Source organism: Arachis hypogaea, chromosome 20, assembly GCF_003086295.3.
Source record: "Arachis hypogaea cultivar Tifrunner chromosome 20, arahy.Tifrunner.gnm2.J5K5, whole genome shotgun sequence".
NCBI classification, from domain to species: Eukaryota; Viridiplantae; Streptophyta; class Magnoliopsida; order Fabales; family Fabaceae; genus Arachis; species Arachis hypogaea.
In genome coordinates, this window is record NC_092055.1 from 136,466,812 (window position 1) to 136,489,580 (window position 22,769).

Here is a 22,769-nt window from a genome sequence, read left to right on the forward strand (position 1 = left end):
GTGGACAGCCACTGTTTGAAGCAAGGAGAAAGTTTAAAAGTGCAAGGCATAGAATTTTCAGAGCTACCTGAGCTAACAGTTTTCTCTTCTCCTTCAATGTATTCTGTTTTATATTTTTCTGTTTAATTTTGTCATGTCTTGAGTCTCATGGAAAAAGGCAAACAAGTGAGGTTTGTATGAAAAAGCCATAGAGCAGAAAAAGGCAGAGAGTGCAAAATTAAAAGAAAAAGCCATAGATGTCTTAGAGTTCCTTTGTTCATCTATGTTGTGTTTCATGATTCTGTGGGAATCCCCTTGTAAGTTGGGTTAGCACTTTACAGTTTGTAATCAGGTTGATTATAGTGAAATTTCATCATTGTTGTGATGGAGACTGGATGTAGGCTGCACTGCACTTAGCAGCTGAACCAGGATATATCGGGGTGTGATCTTTCTTCTCTCCTACTCCATTTCTGTTTTCTACTGCACAGGAGCAAAAACTAAAATGTCTCGTGCCAAGTGACGAGACAATACAAAAAGTCTCGTGGCAAGTGACGAGACAAAACAAAAAGTCTCGTGTCCAGAGACGAGCCAAATCAGAAAGGTCTCCTCTGAGTTCAGCAAGTATTAAGCAACAAAAAGGGGACTAAGATTCAACCCCCCTTCTCTTAGCCACTGAAACCATCAATTGGTATCAGAGCTTGGTCTCAAAGAGATCAAGCTTTGCAGCTTGGAGCAAAGATCCTTATGGCGGAAAACAGTGGCGCAAATGTGGTGTCCTATAATCTGACTGAAGGTCAATCAAGCAATAGACCCCCTCTTTTCAATGGGAAAATTATACCTATTGGAAGGAGAGGATGAAGATATTTGTGCAAGCAGTGGATTACAGATTGTGGAAAATCATCCTGGAAGGACCTCAATATCCAACTGTTACAAGTGCCGAAGGAGTTTTTTCTCTCAAACCAGAAGCAAGATGGACCGAGAAAGATAGGAAGAAGGTGGAGTTAAATGCCAAGGCAGTAAACCTGCTTAATTGTGCTATCAGCTTCGAGGAATACCGACGGGTATCAAGATGCACAACGGCAAAGGAAATCTGGGACAAATTGCAAATCACCCATGAAGGAACCACCATTGTAAAGAAGACTCGAACAGACATGTTGAATAGAGAGTATGAAATGTTTGCAATGAAGGAAGGAGAGTCCATTGATGAACTATTTGAACGGTTCAATGCTATCATTGTTGGCTTAGATGCTCTGGGAATTACACATTCTGATTCTGTGCTAGTGAGAAGAGTGTTGAGATGTCTCACAAAAGAGTGGGAAACTAAAGCTTTAATTATTTCTGAGAGCAGTAGCTTAGACTCCATAACACTTGATGATTTGAGAGGAAATCTTCTTGCTTTTGAAAATACCTATTTGAAAAAAGATACAAAAAAGAAAGGAATTGCATTTTTTTCTGTGACTAACCCTCTGGATGATGAATCCAGTGATAACTCTTCTGAAAATGAGTTTGTGTTATTTGCAAAAAAATTCAGGAAAATGGCTAAGCTCAAAGGCAAAGGCAGCAGCACAAGGAGAATGAAGAAAGATCTTAGCAAAGTAACTTGCTACAATTGTAAAGAATTGGGGCATTTCAAATCTGATTGTCTCAAACTGAAGAAGGAGGAAAAGCCGAAAAGAGGAAAGAAGAAAGGACTGATGGCCACATGGAAAGACTTGGAGAATGACTCTGATGGTGATGATGAAGAAACCGAGACCAAGTCACAAACATGTCTCATGGCAGACCACATAGATCAGGTAGTCTTTCATAACCCTAACACTGAAGATCTTCATCTTATGATAGACCACCTTTCTGAAAAAATAAGATATTTTGCCGAAAACAGTTTTCTAAAAGAAAAAGTGAGAGAGGCCGAAACTGCTTGTGATCTTGTTGAAGAAAATAAGCAGTTAAGAGCCCAAGTTAGGAGCTGTGAAAGTAACCATTGTGTTCTTGCATATGTGGATTGTTTTAAGCAAAATGAAGAGTTGCTTAAAGAGGTTAAAAGACTTAAGGAAGACTTAGCCAAGTTCACCCAAAGTTCCGAAAGTCTGAATCACATCTTGGCTAGTCAAAAACCTCTTTATGACAAGGCTGGGTTGGGGTTCTATAAATCTGAAAAATCACATTTTGAAAATATTGCTTCATCTTCAAATGATACAAGATTTCAAGATCCCACCTAATTTAACAAAATAGCAACTCCAAGGTTTTGTAGACTATGCAATCGGAATGGACATTTTCCCATTCAATGCTTTTTCGGTGAAAGAATGGTTGGTGACAAGGTTTATAAAATTGTTTTTGATTACAATGGCTTAGGACATAGAAGATGGTTTAACGTTAAAGGATCCAAAAAGATTTGGATACCTAAGGTTACTTGAGCTTGTTTTGTAGGTGTGCCTAGCATCCAAAAGGAAGGAAAATATGTGGTATATGGACAGCGGATGCTCTAGACATATGACCGGAAAGGCAACCTTCTTCATAAAGCTTGATGACTATGATGGAGGACTTGTCACTTTCGGTGATGATGCAAAAGGAAAAATTGTGGCTGTTGGGAAAGTTGGTAAAAACTTTTCTTCTTGTATAAATGATGTTCTCCTTGTACATGGCTTGAAACATAATTTGCTTAGTGTTAGTCAACTTTGTGATTTGGGTTTTGAAGTTATCTTTAAGAAATTTGTTTGTTTAGTTGTGTGTGAGAAAACTGGGGATGTTCTTCTTGAAGCTAAAAGATGTAATAATGTGTATGGATTAACTCTTGAGGATTTAAAGGAACAAAATGTAACATGCTTTACATCTTTTGAATCTGAAAAATGGCTTTGGCATAGAAAGTTGGGACATGCTAGCATGTATCAAATTTCTAAGCTAGTCAAAAGAAATTTGGTTAGAGGAATCCCAAACATCAAGTTTGATAAGGATCTTACTTGTGACGCTTGTCAATTAGGCAAACAAGTAAAATCCTCTTTTAAATCAAAAGATGGAATCTCAACCAAAAGGCCATTGGAAATGTTACATATTGATCTTTTTGGTCCTACTAGAACTTAAAATTTAGGAGGTAAAAATTATGGTCTTGTGGTGGTAGATGATTACTCTAGATTTGGTTGGGTACTTTTTCTTGCTTATAAGAACGATGCCTTTCATGCTTTTTCCACCCTTTGTAAGAAAATTCAAAATGAAAAGGATTTGAAAATTGCCCATTTGAGAATTGATCATGGAAGAGAATTTGAAAATCAAGATTTTGAAAAATTCTGTGATGACTTAGGGATTTCTCATAATTTTTCATGTCCTAGAATACCCCAACAAAATGAGGTGGTTGAAAGAAGGAATAGAAGCCTTCAAGAAATGACTAGGGCTATGTTATGTGAGAGTGAAATTCCTAAATTCTTATGGGCTGAGGCTGTGAACACAGCATGCTATATTTTGAATAGAACAATCATTAGAAAAGGGTTAAAGAAAACACCATATGAGCTATGGAAAGGAACCCCTCCAAATCTCAAGTACTTTCATATTTTTGGATGCAAATGTTTTGTGCTTAATAATAAAGAAAATCTTGGAAAGTTTGATCCAAAATCTTATGAAGGAATGTTTGTTGGATATTCCACCACAAGCAAGGCCTATAGAGTTTATCTCAAGGAGCATAGGACAATAGAGGAATCCATACATGTTACTTTTTGTGATTCTAACTTAATTCCCAGTACTGTGATAGATAATGATTCAGATGATGAAGGAGCTGGAACAAGCAAAGAAAATCCCAAATCTGTCCAGAATGAAGAATCTGTCAGTCCAGTTTTGTCTCGTCAGATTGGAGGAGACACTTCCATTTTATCTCCTGAGCAGACACGAGCAACTGAAACAGTGAGACCACCAGAAGTTCATCAAAGCTCTACACCTGTCCGAAAGCCTAGAGAGTGGAAGTCAATGAGGGGTTATCCTCATGACTTCATCATTGGTGATCCCTCTCATGGTGTAACAACAAGATCCTCCACCAAAAGGCAAACCGAACCTAGCAACTTTGCTTTCTTGTCACAAATGGAGCCCAACAATGTCAAACAAGCTCTTGAAGATCCATCATGGGTCAAGGCCATGCAAGAGGAGCTAGCTCAATTTGACAAGAATGAGGTTTGGACATTAGTACCTTATTTGGATGGTATGAAGGTAACGGGTACTAAGTGGGTATTTAAAAATAAACTTGGTGAGGATGGACAAGTTGTTCGTAACAAGGCTAGATTAGTGGCCCAAGGTTACGATCAAGAAGAGGGTATAGATTTTGATGAGTCTTTTGCTTTGGTAGCTAGAATGGAAGCAATTCGGTAGCTTCTTGCCTATGCCGCCCATAAAGGTTTCAAAATGTTTCAAATGGATGTTAAATGTGCTTTCCTTAATGGATTTATTGATAGAGAAGTGTATGTGGCACAACCCCCCGGTTTTGAACATAAAGAGTTTCCAAATCATGTCTTCAAATTAACTAAGGCTCTTTACGGTCTTAGACAAGCTCCAAGAGCTTGGTATGAAAGGCTTAGTGCCTTCTTGTTGGAAAATAAATTTCAAAGGGGTACCACCGACACTACTCTATTCATTAAAGCATCTAATGATGACATACTTCTTGTTCAAGTTTATGTTGATGACATTATATTTGGTTCGGCCAACATTTCCTTGTGTGAAGAGTTTGGAAAACTCATGACTAGTGAGTTTGAAATGAGTTTAATGGGAGAGCTTACTTTCTTTCTTGGCCTCCAAATTAAACAAACTCCTAGTGGTACTTTTATCTACCAAGAAAAATATGCAAAAGAACTTATTAAAAGGTTTGGCCTAGAAAATTCCAAAGCAATGGGTACACCAATGCATCCCAACACAAAACTTGAAAAGGATGATGATGGTCAAGATGTAGATGAAACAAGGTATAGGAGAATGATAGGTTCACTCATGTACCTTACCTCCTCTAGACCAGATATTGTTCAAAGCGTGGGTGTATGCTCAAGATTTCAATCTCACCCAAAAGAATCCCATCTTACGGCTGTTAAACGCATCATTAGATACATTAAGAGAACTTATGATTATGGCTTATGGTATCCTAAATCTGATGAATTTTGTGCAGTAGGGTTTTGTGATGCAGATTATGCGGGAGATGGAGTGGATAGAAGAAGCACGTCCGGAATGTGTTGCTTCCTTGGAAGCTCACTCAATATGTGGTCAAGCAAGAAACAAGCCACAGTGGCTTTATCCACCGCTGAAGCAGAATACATTTCCGCATCTGCATGTTGCACTCAATTAATTTGGTTAAAAACACAATTAGAAGATTACAAATTAAAAATCAATAGTATACCCTCATTTTGTGATAATATGAGTGCTATAAACATTTCAAAAAAATTCTGTTTTGCACTCAAGAACAAAGCACATTGAAATTAAATATCATTTCATTAGAGAACATGTGCAAAAGGGAACTATTGATATTCAATTTGTAAAATCTGAAGACCAAATTGCTGATATTTTTACAAAACCCCTCTGTGAAGACAGATTCTGTACCTTGAAAAAAAGTTTGGGAATGTTTGATTTAAGCTTCATTGAAAATTTGTGAATATTTGACTTTGCTCAGTTTTTGCTCGTAGGTTTGGACGAGAAACAATAAATGGCATAATGGAAGAGCTGTGGTCAAGGGAGAGGCAATGCAAAATTCAAATTTTATGGGCCCCACAAAAATTCCTTGACCCCACCATGACAGTCTTGTTAGTTTCATTTCTTTTGAAAAATTAAATCAACAAAATCCCTTGGTTGTCTCATCAAATCTTGTTGGAAGAAGCATGTTGTCAAATCAAATCTTTTCCTCCAACTAATCCCTTGATTTAGGAAAATTTCTTTTCAGTTTTTTGAAACCCCCTTGGATAATAACCGCTCTCTTAATGGGTAATAACTTCTCTCATTCTCTTTCCAATTAAGCATTTAATGCTTCTCTAACCTCCCATCACTCACCTCACTATTCGCCCACCTTTTCCTCTCCAACTTCCATCTCCATTGATCTTCTTCATTATGAAAAAGAAAACAGCCCCAAAGAAGAGTGAGAGAATTCGCCAATCTCAAAAACCTTCTACACCCCAATCACATACCCACATTCACATCCGTTCCACCTCCTCCTCTTCTCTTTCACCCCCTCCAAGCGAACCGAGACTATGAGGCGCAAAGTTATCGCTCAAAAATCTTCTGGAAGAAGGAAGAGCGAGAAGGCGAAGGAGCCCAGCATTGAAGAAGAAGTAGAGGAGTCTCATACCTCACCTTCTCCATCATCGCCGAAAAGAACCACCCCACATGCATCTGGAAAGAGTTCCAAGAAGACGAAGGGTTTCGAGTTCCATGAGACCAGAGAACCTACGAACCTTGGGTCAATGGAGTTCAAGAACAAGTTCCACAAACCACATTCACATTTCGATCCTTCCAGGTTCTCTACGTGTGCTGCTTTTGAATTCCACAATGAAGTCCTGGAGAAACGGCATTTGTGTCTCTCTTACCTAGTGAATTTAAAATCTCTGGCCTCCAAAGGAATTGATTTACAACCCATGTTTGAAGGTTTAAAATGGTCACCTCTGCTTCATATTCATAAAATGGTGTACCCAGGACTGGTCAGACAGTTCTATGCAAATCTAAGGTTTATTGATGGTAACCTTCATTCTTATGTGAAACGGGTTCAGATCATCCTGGATTCTGAAACCATCTCTTCTGTCCTTGGATACATTGATGAAGGGCCAAAGGTTTATATGAGTGATAAATGGGACTCACATGTAGGAGTTACATACAAGCAGGTGATTCATCAAATCTGTGAAAATTTGTCTGGCCTAGATGGAACTGTTCCGACTCATAAGGCTTTGGGTCCAACTAACTCTCTGCTGCACCGCATCATAACTCATATTCTCACTCCTCAAAGTGGTTCTCACAACAGGATAACCGTATCTGATTGTCTCATAATATTTGCTTTAGTTACTTCAACTTCTATTTCATTTAGCTATATTATGATTCGTCACATGTGGGAGTCTGTGAAAAGTACAAAAAAGGCCAATCTACCTTATGGAATGTTTCTTACATGCATTTTTTAGTACTTTAAGGTAGATTTAACCAATGAGGATGTAGAGAACCGGGTTTCCATGATCAGAGCAGGCAGAGCTGCAAAAAGGGGAAAGAAATCAATAGCATCTGATGATGACCTTGAAGGCCGCCCAGAATCCTCAAAGACGACTGGTTCCCTCAGAGAAATTCTCACAGAATTCACCAATATGTCCGATCTCATGGTTCAATTTCACAAGTCTGCTCGCAAACTTGCTTATGAGAATGAATTGGCATGGAAGAAATGCCAAAAGAGGGTCAGTCTAATGTTGGAAAGTCTTGAAAAAGAAGCTGGCAGTGATGGCGTCGAGGAGGAACCTGACTTTAATCTTTTTGATGATTAACTCTCTGGTTACTATTTGATATTGGCACAATTTGGCTCAATTAGTTCCTTTGTTTTTTGTTAGGGTTGCAATTGACAATAGCTACCTAGGTGATACTTTGATGACACCGTTTGGTTATGTTTTGGACTGTTATATGGCATATTCTGTTTTCTATAACAATGTTTTGTGCAGGTGCCCCCATGATGACAAAAGGGGGAGGAAATTTAGGTTCCAAAATTGAAATTGGAACGAAACAGGGGCTGGAAAAACAGGGGAACAGGGGATGAAATTTTCAAACCAAAATTTAGGTTTCATAACTGTTTTGAAAATTTCATCCCCTGTTCCCCTGTTTTTCCAGCCCCTGTTTCGTTCCAATTTCAATTTTTGAACCTAAATTTCCTCCCCCTTTTGTCATCATGGGGGCACCTGCACAAAATATTGTTATAGAAAATAGAATATGCCATATAACAGTCCAAAACATAATCAAACGGTGTCATCAAAGTATCACCTAGGTAGCTATTGTCAATTGCAACCCTAACAAAAAACAAAGGAACTAATTGAGCCAAATTGTGCCAATATCAAATAGTAACCAGAGAGTTAATCATCAAAAAGATTAAAGTCAGGTTCCTCCTCGACGCCATCACTGCCAACTTCTTTTTCAAGACTTTCCAACATTAGACTGACCCTCTCTTGGCATTTCTTCCATGCCAATTCATTCTCATAAGCAAGTTTGCGAGCAGACTTGTGAAATTGAACCATGAGATCGGACATATTGGTGTATTCTGTGAGAATTTCTCTGAGGGAACCAGTCGTCTTTGAGGATTCTGGGCGGCCTTCAAAGTCATCATCAGATGCTATTGATTTCTTTCCCCTTTTTGCAGCTCTGCCTGCTCTGATCATGGAAACCCGGTTCTCTACATCCTCATTGGTTAAATCTACCTTAAAGTACTCAAAAATGCATGTAAGAAATATTCCATAAGGTAGATTGGCCTTTTTTGTACTTTTCACAGACTCCCACATGTGACGAATCATAATATAGCTAAATGAAATAGAAGTTGAAGTAACTAAAGCAAATATTATGAGACAATCAGATACGGTTACCCTGTTGTGAGAACCACTTTGAGGAGTGAGAATATGAGTTATGATGCGGTGCAGCAGAGAGTTAGTTGGACCCAAAGCCTTATGAGTCGGAACAGTTCCATCTAGGCCAGACAAATTTTCACAGATTTGATGAATCACCTGCTTGTATGTAACTCCTACATGTGAGTCCCATTTATCACTCATATAAACCTTTGGCCCTTCATCAATGTATCCAAGGGCAGAAGAGATGGTTTCAGAATCCAGGATGATCTGAACCCGTTTCACATAAGAATGAAGGCTACCATCAATAAACCTTAGATTTGCATAGAACTGTCTGACCAGCCCTGGGTACACCATTTTATGAATATGAAGCAGAAGTGACCATTTTAGACCTTCAAACATGGGTTGTAAATCAATTCCTTTGGAGGCCAGAGATTTTAAATTCACTAGGTAAGAGAGATACAAATGTCGTTTCTCCAGGACTTCATTGTGGAATTTAAAAGCAGCACACGTAGAGAACCTGGAAGGATCGAAATGTGAATGTGGTTTGTGGAACTTGTTCTTGAACTCCATTGACCCAAGGTTCATGGATTCTCTGGTCTCATGGAACTCGAAACCCTTCGTCTGCTTGGAACTCTTTTCGGATGCATGTGGGGTGGTTCTTTTCGGTGATGATGGAGAAGGTGAGGTATGAGACTCCTCTACTTCTTCTTCAATGCTGGGATCCTTCGCCTTCTCACTCTTCCTTCTTCCAGAAGATTTTTGAGTGATAACTTTGCGCCTCAAAGTCTCGGTTCGCTTGGAGGGGGGTGAAAGAGAAGAGGAGTAGGTGGAACGGATGTGAATGTGGGTATGTGATTGGGGTGTAGAAGGTTTTTGAGATTGGCGAATTCTCTCACTCTTCTTTGGGGCTGTTTTCTTTTTCATAATGAAGAAGATCAATGGAGATGGAAGTTGGAGAGGAAAAGGTGGCCGAATAGTGAGGTGAGTGATGGGAGGTTAGAGAAGCATTAAATGCTTAATTGGAAAGAGAATGAGAGAAGTTATTACCCATTAAGAGAGCGGTTATTATCCAAGGGGGTTTCAAAAAACTGAAAAGAAGTTTTCCTAAATCAAGGGATTAGTTGGAGGAAAAGATTTGATTTGACAACATGCTTCTTCCAACAAGATTTGATGAGACAACCAAGGGATTTTGTTGATTTAATTTTTCAAAAGAAATGAAACTAACAAGACTGTCATGGTGGGGTCAAGGAATTTTTGTGGGGCCCATAAAATTTGAATTTTGCGTTGCCTCCCCCTTGACCACAGCTCTTCCATTATGCCATTTATTGTTTCTCGTCCAAACCTACGAGCAAAAACTGAGCAGAGTCAAATATTCACAAATTTTCAATGAAGCTTAAATCAAACATTCCCAAACTTTTTTTCAAGGTACAGAATCTGTCTTCACAGAGGGGTTTTGTAAAAATATCAGCAATTTGGTCTTCAGATTTTACAAATTGAATATCAATAGTTCCCTTTTGCACATGTTCTCTAATGAAATGATATTTAATTTCAATGTGCTTTGTTCTTGAGTGCAAAACAGAATTTTTTTGAAATGTTTATAGCACTCATATTATCACAAAATAAGGGTATACTATTGATTTTTAATTTGTAATCTTCTAATTGTGTTTTTAACCAAATTAATTGAGTGCAACATGCAGATGCGAAAATGTATTCTGCTTCAGCGGTGGATAAAGCCACTGTGGCTTGTTTCTTGCTTGACCACATATTGAGTGAGCTTCCAAGGAAGCAACACATTCCGGACGTGCTTCTTCTATCCACTCCATCTCCCGCATAATCTGCATCACAAAACCCTACTGCACAAAATTCATCAGATTTAGGATACCATAAGCCATAATCATAAGTTCCCTTAATGTATCTAATGATGCGTTTAACAGCCGTAAGATGGGATTCTTTTGGGTGAGATTGAAATCTTGAGCATGCACCCACGCTTTGAACAATATCCGGTCTAGAGGAGGTAAGGTACATGAGTGAACCTATCATTCCCCTATACCTTGTTTCATCCACATCTTGACCATCATCATCCTTTTCAAGTTTTGTGTTGGGATGCATTGGTGTACCCATTGCTTTGAAATTTTCTAGGCCAAACCTTTTAATAAGTTCTTTTGCATATTTTCCTTGGTAGATAAAAGTACCACTAGTAGTTTGTTTAATTTGGAGGCCAAGAAAGAAAGTAAGCTCTCCCATTAAACTCATTTCAAACTCACTAGTCATGAGTTTTCCAAACTCTTCACACAAGGAAATGTTGGCCGAACCAAATATAATGTCATCAACATAAACTTGAACAAAAAGTATGTCATCATTAGATGCTTTAATAAATAGAGTAGTGTCGGTGGTACCCCTTTGAAATTTATTTTCCAACAAGAAGGCACTAAGCCTTTCATACCAAGCTCTTGGAGCTTGTCTAAGACCGTAAAGAGCCTTAGTTAATTTGAAGACATGATTTAGAAACTCTTTATGTTCAAAACCGGGGGGTTGTGCCACATACACTTCTCTATCAATAAATCCATTAAGGAAAGCACATTTAACATCCATTTGAAACATTTTGAAACATTTATGGGCGACATAGGCAAGAAGCAAACGAATTGCTTCCATTCTAGCTACCGGAACAAAAGACTCATCAAAATCTATACCCTCTTCTTGATCGTAACCTTGGGCCACTAATCTAGCCTTGTTACGAACAACTTGTCCATCATCACCAAGTTTATTTTTAAATACCCACTTAGTACCCGTTACCTTCATACTATCCAAATAAGGTACTAATGTCCAAACCTCATTCTTGTCAAATTGAGCTAGCTCCTCTTGCATGGCCTTGACCCATGATGGATCTTCAAGAGCTTGTTTGACATTGTTGGGCTCCATTTGTGACAAGAAAGCAAAGTTGCTAGATTCGGTTTGCCTTTTGGTGGAGGATCTTGTTGTTACACCATGAGAGGGATCACCAATGATGAAGTCATGAGGATAACTCCCCATTGACTTCCACTCTCTAGGCTTTCGGACAGGTGTAGAGCTTTGATGAACTTCTGGTGGTCTCACTGTTTCAGTTGCTCGTGTCTGCTCAGGAGATAAAATGGAAGTGTCTCCTCCAATCTGACGAGACAAAACTGGACTGGCAGATTCTTCATTCTGGACAGATTTGGGATTTTCTTTGCTTGTTCCAGCTCCTTCATCATCTGAATCATTATCTATCACAGTACTGGGAATTAAGTTAGAATCACAAAAAGTAACATGTATGGATTCTTCTATTGTCCTATGCTCCTTGAGATAAACTCTATAGGCCTTGCTTGTGGTGGAATATCCAACAAACATTCCTTCATAAGATTTTGGATCAAACTTTCCAAGATTTTCTTTATTATTAAGCACAAAACATTTGCATCCAAAAATATGAAAGTACTTAAGATTTGGAGGGGTTCCTTTCCATAGCTCATATGATGTTTTCTTTAACCATTTTCTAATGATTGTTCTATTCAAAATATAGCATGCTGTGTTCACAGCCTCAGCCCATAAGAATTTAGGAATTTCACTCTCACATAACATAGCCCTAGTCATTTCTTGAAGGCTTCTATTCCTTCTTTCAACCACCCCATTTTGTTGGGGGGGTTCTAGGACATGAAAAATTATGAGAAATTCCTAAGTCATCACAGAATTTTTCAAAATCTTGATTTTCAAATTCTCTTCCATGATCACTTCTCAAATGGGCAATTGTCAAATCCTTTTCATTTTGAATTTTCTTACAAAGGGTGGAAAAAGCATGAAAGGCATCGTTCTTATGAGCAAGGAAAAGTACCCAACCAAATCTAGAATAATCATCTACCACCACAAGACCATAATTTTTACCTCCTAAACTTTGAGTTCTAGTAGGACCAAAAAGATCAATATGAAACATTTCTAATGGCCTTTTGGTTGAGATTCCATCTTTTGATTTAAAAGAGGATTTTACTTGTTTGCCTAATTGACAAGCGTCACAAGTAAGATCCTTATCAAACTTGATGTTTGGGATTCCTCTAACCAAATTTCTTTTGACTAGCTTAGAAATTTGATACATGCTAGCATGTCCTAACTTTCTATGCCAAAGCCATTTTTCAGATTCAAAAGATGTAAAGCATGTTACATTTTGTTCCTTTAAATCCTCAAGAGTTAATCCATACACATTATTACATCTTTTAGCTTCAAGAAGAACATCCCCAGTTTTCTCACACACAACTAAACAAACAAATTTCTTAAAGATAACTTCAAAACCCAAATCACAAAGTTGACTAACACTAAGCAAATTATATTTCAAACCATGTACAAGGAGAACATCATTTATACAAAAAGAAAAGTTTTTACCAACTTTCCCAACAGCCACAATTTTTCCTTTTGCATCATCACCGAAAGTGACAAGTCCGCCATCATAGTCATCAAGCTTTATGAAGAAGGTTGCCTTTTCGGTCATATGCCTAGAGCATCCGCTGTCCATATACCACATATTTTCCTTCCTTTTGGATGCTAGGCACACCTACAAAACAAGCTCAAGTAACCTTAGGTATCCAAATCTTTTTGGATCCTTTAACGTTAAACCATCTTCTATGTCCTAAGCCATTGTAATCAAAAACAATTTTATAAACCTTGTCACCAACCATTCTTTCACCGAAAAAGCATTGAATGGGAAAATGTCCATTCCGATTGCATAGTCTACAAAACTTTGAAGTTGCTGTTTTGTTAAAGTAGGTGGGATCTTGAAATCTTGTATCATTTGAAGATGAAGCAATATTTTCAAAATGTGATTTTTCAGATTTATAGAACCCCAACCCAGCCTTATCATAAAGAGGTTTTTGACTAGCCAAGATGTGATTCAGACTTTCGGAACTTTGGGTGAACTTGGCTAAGTCTTCCTTAAGTCTTTTAACCTCTTTAAGCAACTCTTCATTTTGCTTAAAACAATCCACATATGCAAGAACACAATGGTTACTTTCACAGCTCCTAACTTGGGCTCTTAACTGCTTATTTTCTTCAACAAGATCACAAGCAGTTTCGGCCTCTCTCACTTTTTCTTTTAGAAAACTGTTTTCGGCCTTAAGAATGGTAATTTGCTGTTCAAGTTCTTGATTTTCCAGCAGAAAACATCTTATTTTTTCAGAAAGGTGGTCTATCATAAGATGAAGATCTTCAGTGTTAGGGTTATGAAAGACTACCTGATCTATGTGGTCTGCCATAAGACATGTTTGTGACTTGGTCTCGGTTTCTTCATCATCACCATCAGAGTCATTCTCCAAGTCTTCCCATGTGGCCATCAGTCCTTTCTTCTTTCCTCTTTTCGGCTTTTCCTCCTTCTTCAACTTGGGACAATCAGATTTGAAATGCCCCAATTCCTTACAATTGTAGCAAGTTATTTTACTAAGATCTTTCTTCATTCTCCTTGTGCTGCTGCCTTTGCCTTTGAGCTTAGCCATTTTCCTGAATTTTTTTGCAAATAACACAAACTCATTTTCAGAAGAGTTATCACTGGATTCATCATCCAGAGGGTTAGTCATAGAAGAAAATGCAATTCCTTTCTTTTTTGTATCTTTTTTCAAATAGGTATTTTCAAAAGCAAGAAGATTTCCTCTCAAATCATCAAGTGTTATGAAGTCTAAGCTACTGCTCTCAGAAATAATTAAAGCTTTAGTTTTCCACTCTTTTGTGAGACATCTCAACACTCTTCTCACTAGCACAGAATCAGAATGTGTAATTCCCAGAGCATCTAAGCCAACAATGATAACATTGAACCGTTCAAACAGTTCATCAATGGACTCTCCTTCCTTCATTGCAAACATTTCATACTCTCTATTCAACATGTCTGTTCGAGTCTTCTTTACAATGGTGGTTCCTTCATGGGTGATTTGCAATTTGTCCCAGATTTCCTTTGCCGTTGTGCATCTTGATACCCGTCGGTATTCCTCGAAGCTGATAGCACAATTAAGCAGGTTTACTGCCTTGGCATTTAACTCCACCTTCTTCCTATCTTCCTCGGTCCATCTTGCTTCTGGTTTGAGAGAAACAACTCATTCGGCACTTGTAACAATTGGATATTGAGGTCCTTCCAGGATGATTTTCCACAATCTGTAATTCACTGCTTGCACAAATATCTTCATCCTCTCCTTCCAATAGGTATAATTTTTCCCATTGAAAAGAGGGGGTCTATTGCTTGATTGACCTTCAGTCAGATTATAGGACACCATAAGGATCTTTGCTCCAAGCTGCAAAGCTTGATCTCTTTGAGACCAAGCTCTAATAACAATTGATGGTTTCAGTGGCTAAGATTGTTTCAGTGGCTAAGAGAAGGGGAGGTTGAATCTTAGCCACTGAAACCATCAACGTTCAACTTCAAAAATACTTTTCCAAATACGGAGGAAGAGTTCGTCTTACAACTGATAACTGGAGTTCATGTCAGAATATGGCGTATATATGTTTGACTGCTCATTTCATCGATGTGAACTGGAAGTTGCAAAAGAGAATACTAAATTTTGCCAAGTCACCGGCCACACGGGAGAGATTATGGCTCAAAATGTTGAAGCTTGCTTGAATAGCTGAAAGTTGAACAAGATCTTGAGTTTGACGGTTGATAATGCATCGTCTAACGATGTAGGAGTTATGTATTTACAAAGAAGGCTGATTTCTTGGAAGAGTTCAATTTTGAATGGAGAGTATCTCCATATGCGGTGTTGTGCGCATATTTTAAACCTGATTGTGAATGATGGATTGCAGGAGATTGATGATTCGATCACCAAGATTCGAGATGCTGTGAAGTATGTTAGATCTTCAAATTCAAGATTAACTAAGTCCAAGGCATGTATTGCACAAGAGAATATTCCACATAAGAGTCTTGTTTGCCTAAATATTGAAATGCGATGGAACTCTACATACTTAATGTTAGTAACAGCCTTAAAGCATCAGAAGTCATTTGAACTATTAGAGATGTAAGACAAAAAATTTGTTGAAGAATTAAACAAGGGAAGAGGGGTACCTTCAATTCAAAATTGGGATTATACTAAGTCTGTCTTACCGTTTTTAGAGATGTTTTACGATGCTACACTTCGCATCTCTGGATCCTCTCATGTCACTAGTAACTTATATATGAAAGAAGTGTTTGCTCTTGGAAGGAGGGTTCAACAATATCGTGATGATGATGATTTGAGCATAGGTCTTATGATGATCTTGAAGGTACCCTTCTTCCCTTGTTTAATTCTTCAACAAATTTTTTGTCTTGTATCTATAATAGTTCAAATGCCTTCTGATGTTTTAAGGCTGCTACTAACATTAAATATGTAGAGTTCCATCGCGTTTCAACATCTAGGCAAACAAGACTCTTATGTGGAATATTCTCTTGTTCAATACATGTCTTGAACCTAGTTAATCTTGAATTTGAAGATCTAACATACTTCACAGCATCTCGAATTTTGGCGACGAAATCATCAATCTCCTTCAATCCATCCTTCACAATCAGGTTTAAAATACAACACCGCATATGGAGATACTCTTCATTCAAAACTGAACTCTTCCAAGAAATCAGCCTTCTTTGTAAATACGACGATGCATTATCAACTACCATACTGAAGATCTTGTTCGACTTCCAGCTATTCAAGCAAGCTTCAATATTTTGAACCATAATCTCTCCCATGTGGCCGGTGACTTAGCAAAAGTTTAGTATTTTCTTTTGCAACTTCCAGTCCACATCGATGAAATGAGTAGTCAAATACATATACGCCATATTCTGACACGAACTCAAATTATCATTTGTAAGACAAACTCTTCCTCCCTATTTGGAAAGGTATTTTTGAAGTTGAACCTTCTTTGTTCCATAAAGCATCAAGATGTCACGTGCCAATGTAATACGTGAAAGAGCGTTAAATCCTGGTTGCAAAGCTGCCGAATATTCTTTAAAACATTGACTTTCTACAGATCGAAAAGGAAACTCCTCGCGAACAAACATTGATATCAATATTTCCCAAGCATATTCTGCATCAAACCTACCCACTTGGCTTCTGGGCTAGGCGATGTGCCTGTTTTCCGTCATTTGCCTCTATCTGAACCGGGATTGCTCATGCAAATATTTAAATGTGATCTCATTGCTTTTGTTCCATTTCCGCACTTAATCACTTTCAAATAGTGTTGACATTGAGCCTTATTTTCATCATTAGGGGTTCTGTTGAAATGGTCTCAAACTGTTGATCGATTTTTGCATTCAGATGATGTGGTTGGGAGAGGAGGTAATGTAGAAGTCGAATGCTCTGCAGACTCTGGGAACATCACGATCGGCTACCTCATTCTGAATAAAAAGCCATAAAATCTAATATTAAATCTGTAAATATATACAAATTAAAATGTAAATATCCATATAGTATACTAACACCAAAAAAAAATTAATTCATGTAACATTAGCTTCTTACAGAATGGACTAGTTATCAAACACAAAGCAAAATTCAAACAATATATACATATACTTGAAACCGATTCAAGTTCAGTTAAAAGTAATAAGATTAACACTAGTTATCTGCCATGTTGCATACAATCCGATTTATTTAAGAATCAACCACTTGCCATATGAAATGTTGAATCAGATAACCATTGAGAACTTGTTAGGGTTTGAAAGTCAAGCACCAAAAGTTGAGTGTCATCAATTATTACCATGCTTAATTACTAATTAGCAAGTAAGATTTTAGGGAACAAGAGCTAGGAAGCGTCATCAATTATAACCATTTAAGAAATTAAGAAATATATATTATGTAATATATAATAATTAGATAACATGATGTTACTATTTTAGGGAACAAGAGCTAGGAAGTGGTCGAATAATAATAATCATCCCACTTTTTAAGAATATGATGTGAAGTTTATCAGCAAGTAGTGCTCTGAGACAACTATATAGGTGAAATTATTGCTTCGTAATCAAATTACTATCTAAATATTTGGACCTACCAAAAAAATATATATATAATTCTAATTGCTAGGCTTATATATGGAGTCCCTAATTAGGTTCCAGAACTTAAACGTTCACCCAGTGAGCTAGGGGCCGAAGCAAATGGCATATCCAATTACTAAAATTATACATTAAGTGCAACTGTATAAACTAATGCAGAAAAGTAATTGGAGAACACAGAAAAGTAATTTAAAGCAGTTAGTTGAGCTATTAAAAGGGTCACTGAAAAAAGGATCATCAAATGGATCTCTGCTTCCAAACACACTTGGCATCATCATCATACTTCTACCAAATCCAAAATCTCCAAACCCATATCTAGATTCAAAAATATTATCTCCAATTTCTCTACCCTTCATACTCATTATAATCTAATCTTCACAATACAAAGCAACAAAAGACCAAGTAAAAAAAATTAAATAAACACAATCACACACAAGTTTGTAGCCAAAAAGTTCACCCTTCTGCCACTCCTTCTAATATCTAACATCTAACATATATATTCATAAGACAAATATTTAAACAACACAAATTGCATGTCAAGCACGTAATAAATGGTTTCAATAGATTAACACATTGTATAATTCAGTTTAAAATTTCATTTATTCATAATTTTGGATAAACCAATGGGTTATGATCACAAAAACATAAAATTAGATTAAATTAAATTAAATATTGCATAATTTACAGAACAAAAGATTAGGATTAGGCATAACCCTCTTTTACTATTAGAAAGGGTGATTTGATTATTGGTGGAATCATGGTATCAAATTTATGATTGTTCAAAGTGATCCTACAACCCCCTTTAATTGAAATCAGTGGCCAAATTACTATAGTTTAATGTTGCAGAAACACAGCATAATGCAGCAGCCAAAATAACAATTCTCCATTTAATGAGACAGATAATTAGAACAACAATTCTCCATTCAATTCATACAAATTAATTAAGTCCTAACCAATTAAAAAGTGAACCACAGTGAAGAATAAACTTACAGCAGGATCCATTGAAATGAAGAGTTCAATACTGGCAGATTTTAAAATCTGCACATTTTCAATCCATTGAGATGAAGAAGTTAGAAGTATACCAATGAAGGAACAAAACAGAACAAATCAACAAAATAGAAAAAACCTAGATAACAAATTCAGGATAAAACTCAGAACTCAGAACCAAGGGCAAGGAAGAGGCTTACCTCAATTGATGAGCTCCGGCGAGCCACCAACGAAAGAAGAGAACCAAAAAAGAGAGATACTCCGGCGAATCAAAGTGAAGACAGATTCGCAAATGGGAGGACAAGGCAAAGAGACACAGTCTCGAATCAAAGTGATGACTCGAAGAGGTAGAGGTCCGACAAACCACCGGCGAGAGGCAGAGGAGAAGAACTGTTGACGGCGACAAAGAGTGAATTTGGTTTTGTCAAAGAGGTTTTGTCGAAGAGGAGAAGAACTGTTGTCATTTTGAAATTAGGTTTTGGTTCTGATTAACCGGTTAAAATCCGTTTTTTTTTTTGTTTTGGTTAACCAATTTTAAAAAATATGAATATGGTTTTTAAAATTGTTATTAAACTGGTTAACCAAAATGTGGTTATGGTTTTTTAACCGATTAACCACATTTTGGTTTTTTTTATGAACACCCCATTATAAATTCTCAGTCCTAACTAAACCCTCTTTCTCCATTGCTTTGAAAGCTTCAAAAGTTATTGCTTTTGTGTGCTTCATCTTATTTGCTTTGCCTGATTGTTGCTTTGTCTCTTTTGTTCCTTTTGTTAATTTTGAAGGTTTGGCCTTCTTTGTCACCATTGGTAGTTTCTTATGATAACAATAATTTTTGGTTATTAATACTAAAATAAACATTTACATATTTAAACTCACATGATATAGGCTAGTAATAGAAATTCAAACTCACACTTGGAAGTCTTTGTGGACATCCCATCTTATTATGTCCAATTACACCACATTCGGAGCATTTTTGTTGCTTCCCCAGCTCTAGACATAGTTGAACCACTTGGCTCTTCATCTTGTCCCCGGGTTTTCTTTTTGGTAGGCCGGCCTATAGGCTTTCTATATGTTGAGGGCATCAAATCTGGATGCTCGATCAGTTCTTTCCGACAATTGCTCTCCATTGCAAGAACTAATTACATGTTGGTAAAATGCAACATATGCATCTCTTTTATAACAGTTATCAACGTAATTTCTAACATCATTCCTGGCACGATTTATGGCACTAACTGCATGAGGACAAGGAAAACCAGTTAACTGAAATTTTCTACAAGAGCATTCGTGCTTAACCCTCTTGGGACGGTAGGACTTTTAGTTAATAGTTAGTGCCTCTGGAGGTAGTTGAAATTGAAGATTTACTGAGGATCCAGAATTTGACATCAAGAGCTCATGCCAATGGTAATATAGCCTCCGCCATTGTACCTCAAAGCTGTCATTGATGTCCACCAACTTCTTTACCCTTAAAGATTTTGGGTTTGACAATTGCACCTTGACATGTTCCACTTGTTTTGTGCCCTTTCTTTAATCCTTCAAATTCAGTCTTGGATTCGCTTCAACCTTCATCTTAAACACCTTGTCCAACCACTTAGATTTCATCACTTGGATGTTAAATAATGAGCTGCAACTGTGACGGTTTTCTTTCTTAGTTTGGTTAGAGCATGGCTGGCCTTGTTTAGGTTTGGTCTTTTGTTTGAATGTGTGTAGCCTTCTCTCTTGAAGGTTGGTTCAGTAAGGAAACTATCAAAAAAAAAAAAACAATTATCCTCGGTCAGCATCTTCACTGCATATACAAACCATCCACAACCATCCTTACATTTAGCTCTCATTCAGCCCTTGTCGACAACTGGAAACTTACCATTTCTGCCACTATGCACGACATATGTAGTCACCGCATCCTTGAATTCCTCTCTTGTAGCAAATAATGTTCTAACCTCCCACCCATAAGCACTCATGTCCTTCAACTCATTATACACCGGAAATGTTTTGTATTCTTTGTCCCCTTCAGGAGGCAAATCTTCTAATTCATTACTATCCAGCCCCTCATCCTCACTAAGCCCACTGCTTTGCACCCCGCCAGCCTTTTTCTTCTTCTTTGACTCAATGTTTCTTTTCTTTTCTTTTCTTTTTCTTAATTTCTTGATACAGTTATTCCAAAGTGATGTCAACATCAAAGAGAGCATCATCCCTATAGAAGTCATCTTCATTGTCATAGAAGTAAAGATCTTCATCATCCTGTGTCTCATATTCTTCATCTTCCTCACTTGAAGAATCAACATTGTTGGCATGGGCTTCTTCTTCTCCATGTATTTGAATTTTATCCAAACCAACATCCTTAACAACTTGGACCTCAACTATATTAGGAACTTAGGCCTCCACGTCCACATTTTGGGCCTCCACTTCCACATCAACATCATTACTTCATTAGTTTTACCACCACCAACATCTAAATAACTAATCTCATAGGGAAAATCATCAGGCTCTGATGTCTTATGCATCACAAACAAGTCGGCAACACCCTTTTCAACTCCAACATTCGCCATGGCCATTGCATCTACATCAGTCTTGAACTGTCTCAACCCTTCGTCTATACTCAACCCACAATCTTTGTACCACAACACAGCAATGTTGTCTTCAAAATATCCTAACTTCTCTAACATGTCATAAACCTCCATTGTCCCCAATTGATCACAATTTGTCCAATCCACCATTGTGTTTTCATCCTTTAAATACTGCCAGACTCCCTCTTTATTATTGAAGGTTCCTCTATGATGGACCTTAATGTTAAAATAGTCCATATCTGATATGCATTTCAAATTCCATGTTTAGAACATTAACTAGAAACCTAAGCAAATATAGCAAAAACAGGGGGGAAAAACAGCATTTGAAAGGAAAGAATAATCATTATTCAAAGAAACAAAAACAACATTTCGAAATACACAGGATTTGAAAAAATAGAGCATCAATGATGGTTGCTAAACCCTAAAAATTACAGCTCTTCACAACCTTTTCAACAAATAGGAGTCAAACACACATGGAAAATCCTAAACCTGGTCATCAACAACCCCAAACCCAACCAAAAAACAAGAATCGAAAATCTAAAAAAAAAATGAAACGCTGCAAACGAGAACCAGGAGAGAAGCTTACCCCCGATCGTGTTGCCTCCTTCGGGGAACACATGTTGTCGCCGCTCCAACTGAAGCCGCTAGTGTGCCTGGAGCCGCCGTTCGTGCTTCAACGATTAGGTTGCAGGGGTAGCGTCTCTTCTTTGGGTTTGATGGGAGAAAACAGAAAAGTAACGTTTGAGAATGTTTGTGTGTGTTTTTTGTGTGTGTGTGTTTGAGAGAACCGGAGAAGTAACATTTAATTATAGGGGTAAATTAGAGGGGTAAATTAGTAATTCCCCAACTTTCGCGCCCTTTGTATTGACTAGTTGCTACTTCCTTATCTCTCAGTGCATATCACTCAACTCCGTTAACGATTCAATGCTGTTAACTGTTAACGACTAGGCGTATTGTTTATCAAATTCAAAAAGGTTAAAGACAAAAAATATAGTTAATTATTTTAATTATTATCTACTTTGTAATAATGAAAATCTTTAAATAAGGTGTATTAAAAGGGTAGAAAATGAAAATAATAAATTTTAAATTTAGTCATTAGGCAAAATAAAAAATTTAAGAAGGAAAAGCATAAGGGGCAGCAATTTTGTTAAATTCTGGCTAACATATAACCAGCAAAGAAAAGTGAGTCATTGGATAAAATCTCATACCAATCTCACACCATTAAAACCATCATTAATGGCTATTTGATGGCTACAAATCACAAAAGTTGCTGATCCCTAGCATTCTTCATTATAAAAATTACTAATCTAAAATAAAATTAAGATACAATCATCGTGCAATAGAATGTTTAAAAATTTAGATAAACAGTTATTTTTATATAAATTTAACACTTAATAGTTAAAAATAGTTAAATAATAATTAAAAAATTAAATATGTCAAATTATCTTATAATTTTTAATTAACAATTTTACATGTAAACAACTATACGTATATCTTTACCAAAAATTTAATCTAATGAAAAAAATATTACCCATTAGAAAAAAATTAATGATTATCTTAATTATTTTTTTGTTTTCAGTAATAGCAAAATGAATTTGTCAATTCACATGAAAAAAATCATTCATAAAAAAAAAATTCCGAATCCAATATTTAAATATTTACTAAGAAATGACCCGTGCATGAATCAAAAAACCACATATAATAATTTCGGATCATATC

The 22,769-nt window shown here is 37.0% G+C and overlaps 1 long non-coding RNA gene across 1 annotated transcript; it reads right to left on the reverse strand.

Annotated features, from left to right (window-relative positions):
- Positions 1-15,761: 15,761 nt before the first annotated feature.
- LOC112784211 (uncharacterized) lies at positions 15,762-21,830 on the reverse strand. The gene is made up of 6 exons (XR_011878693.1): positions 21,637-21,830; positions 20,348-21,289; positions 19,400-20,229; positions 18,687-18,876; positions 18,490-18,537; positions 15,762-16,848 (listed from the first exon to the last, which is right to left on the reverse strand). It is a non-coding gene; the product is annotated as an uncharacterized lncRNA (long non-coding RNA).
- Between the last annotated feature and the right edge of the window lie 939 nt (positions 21,831-22,769).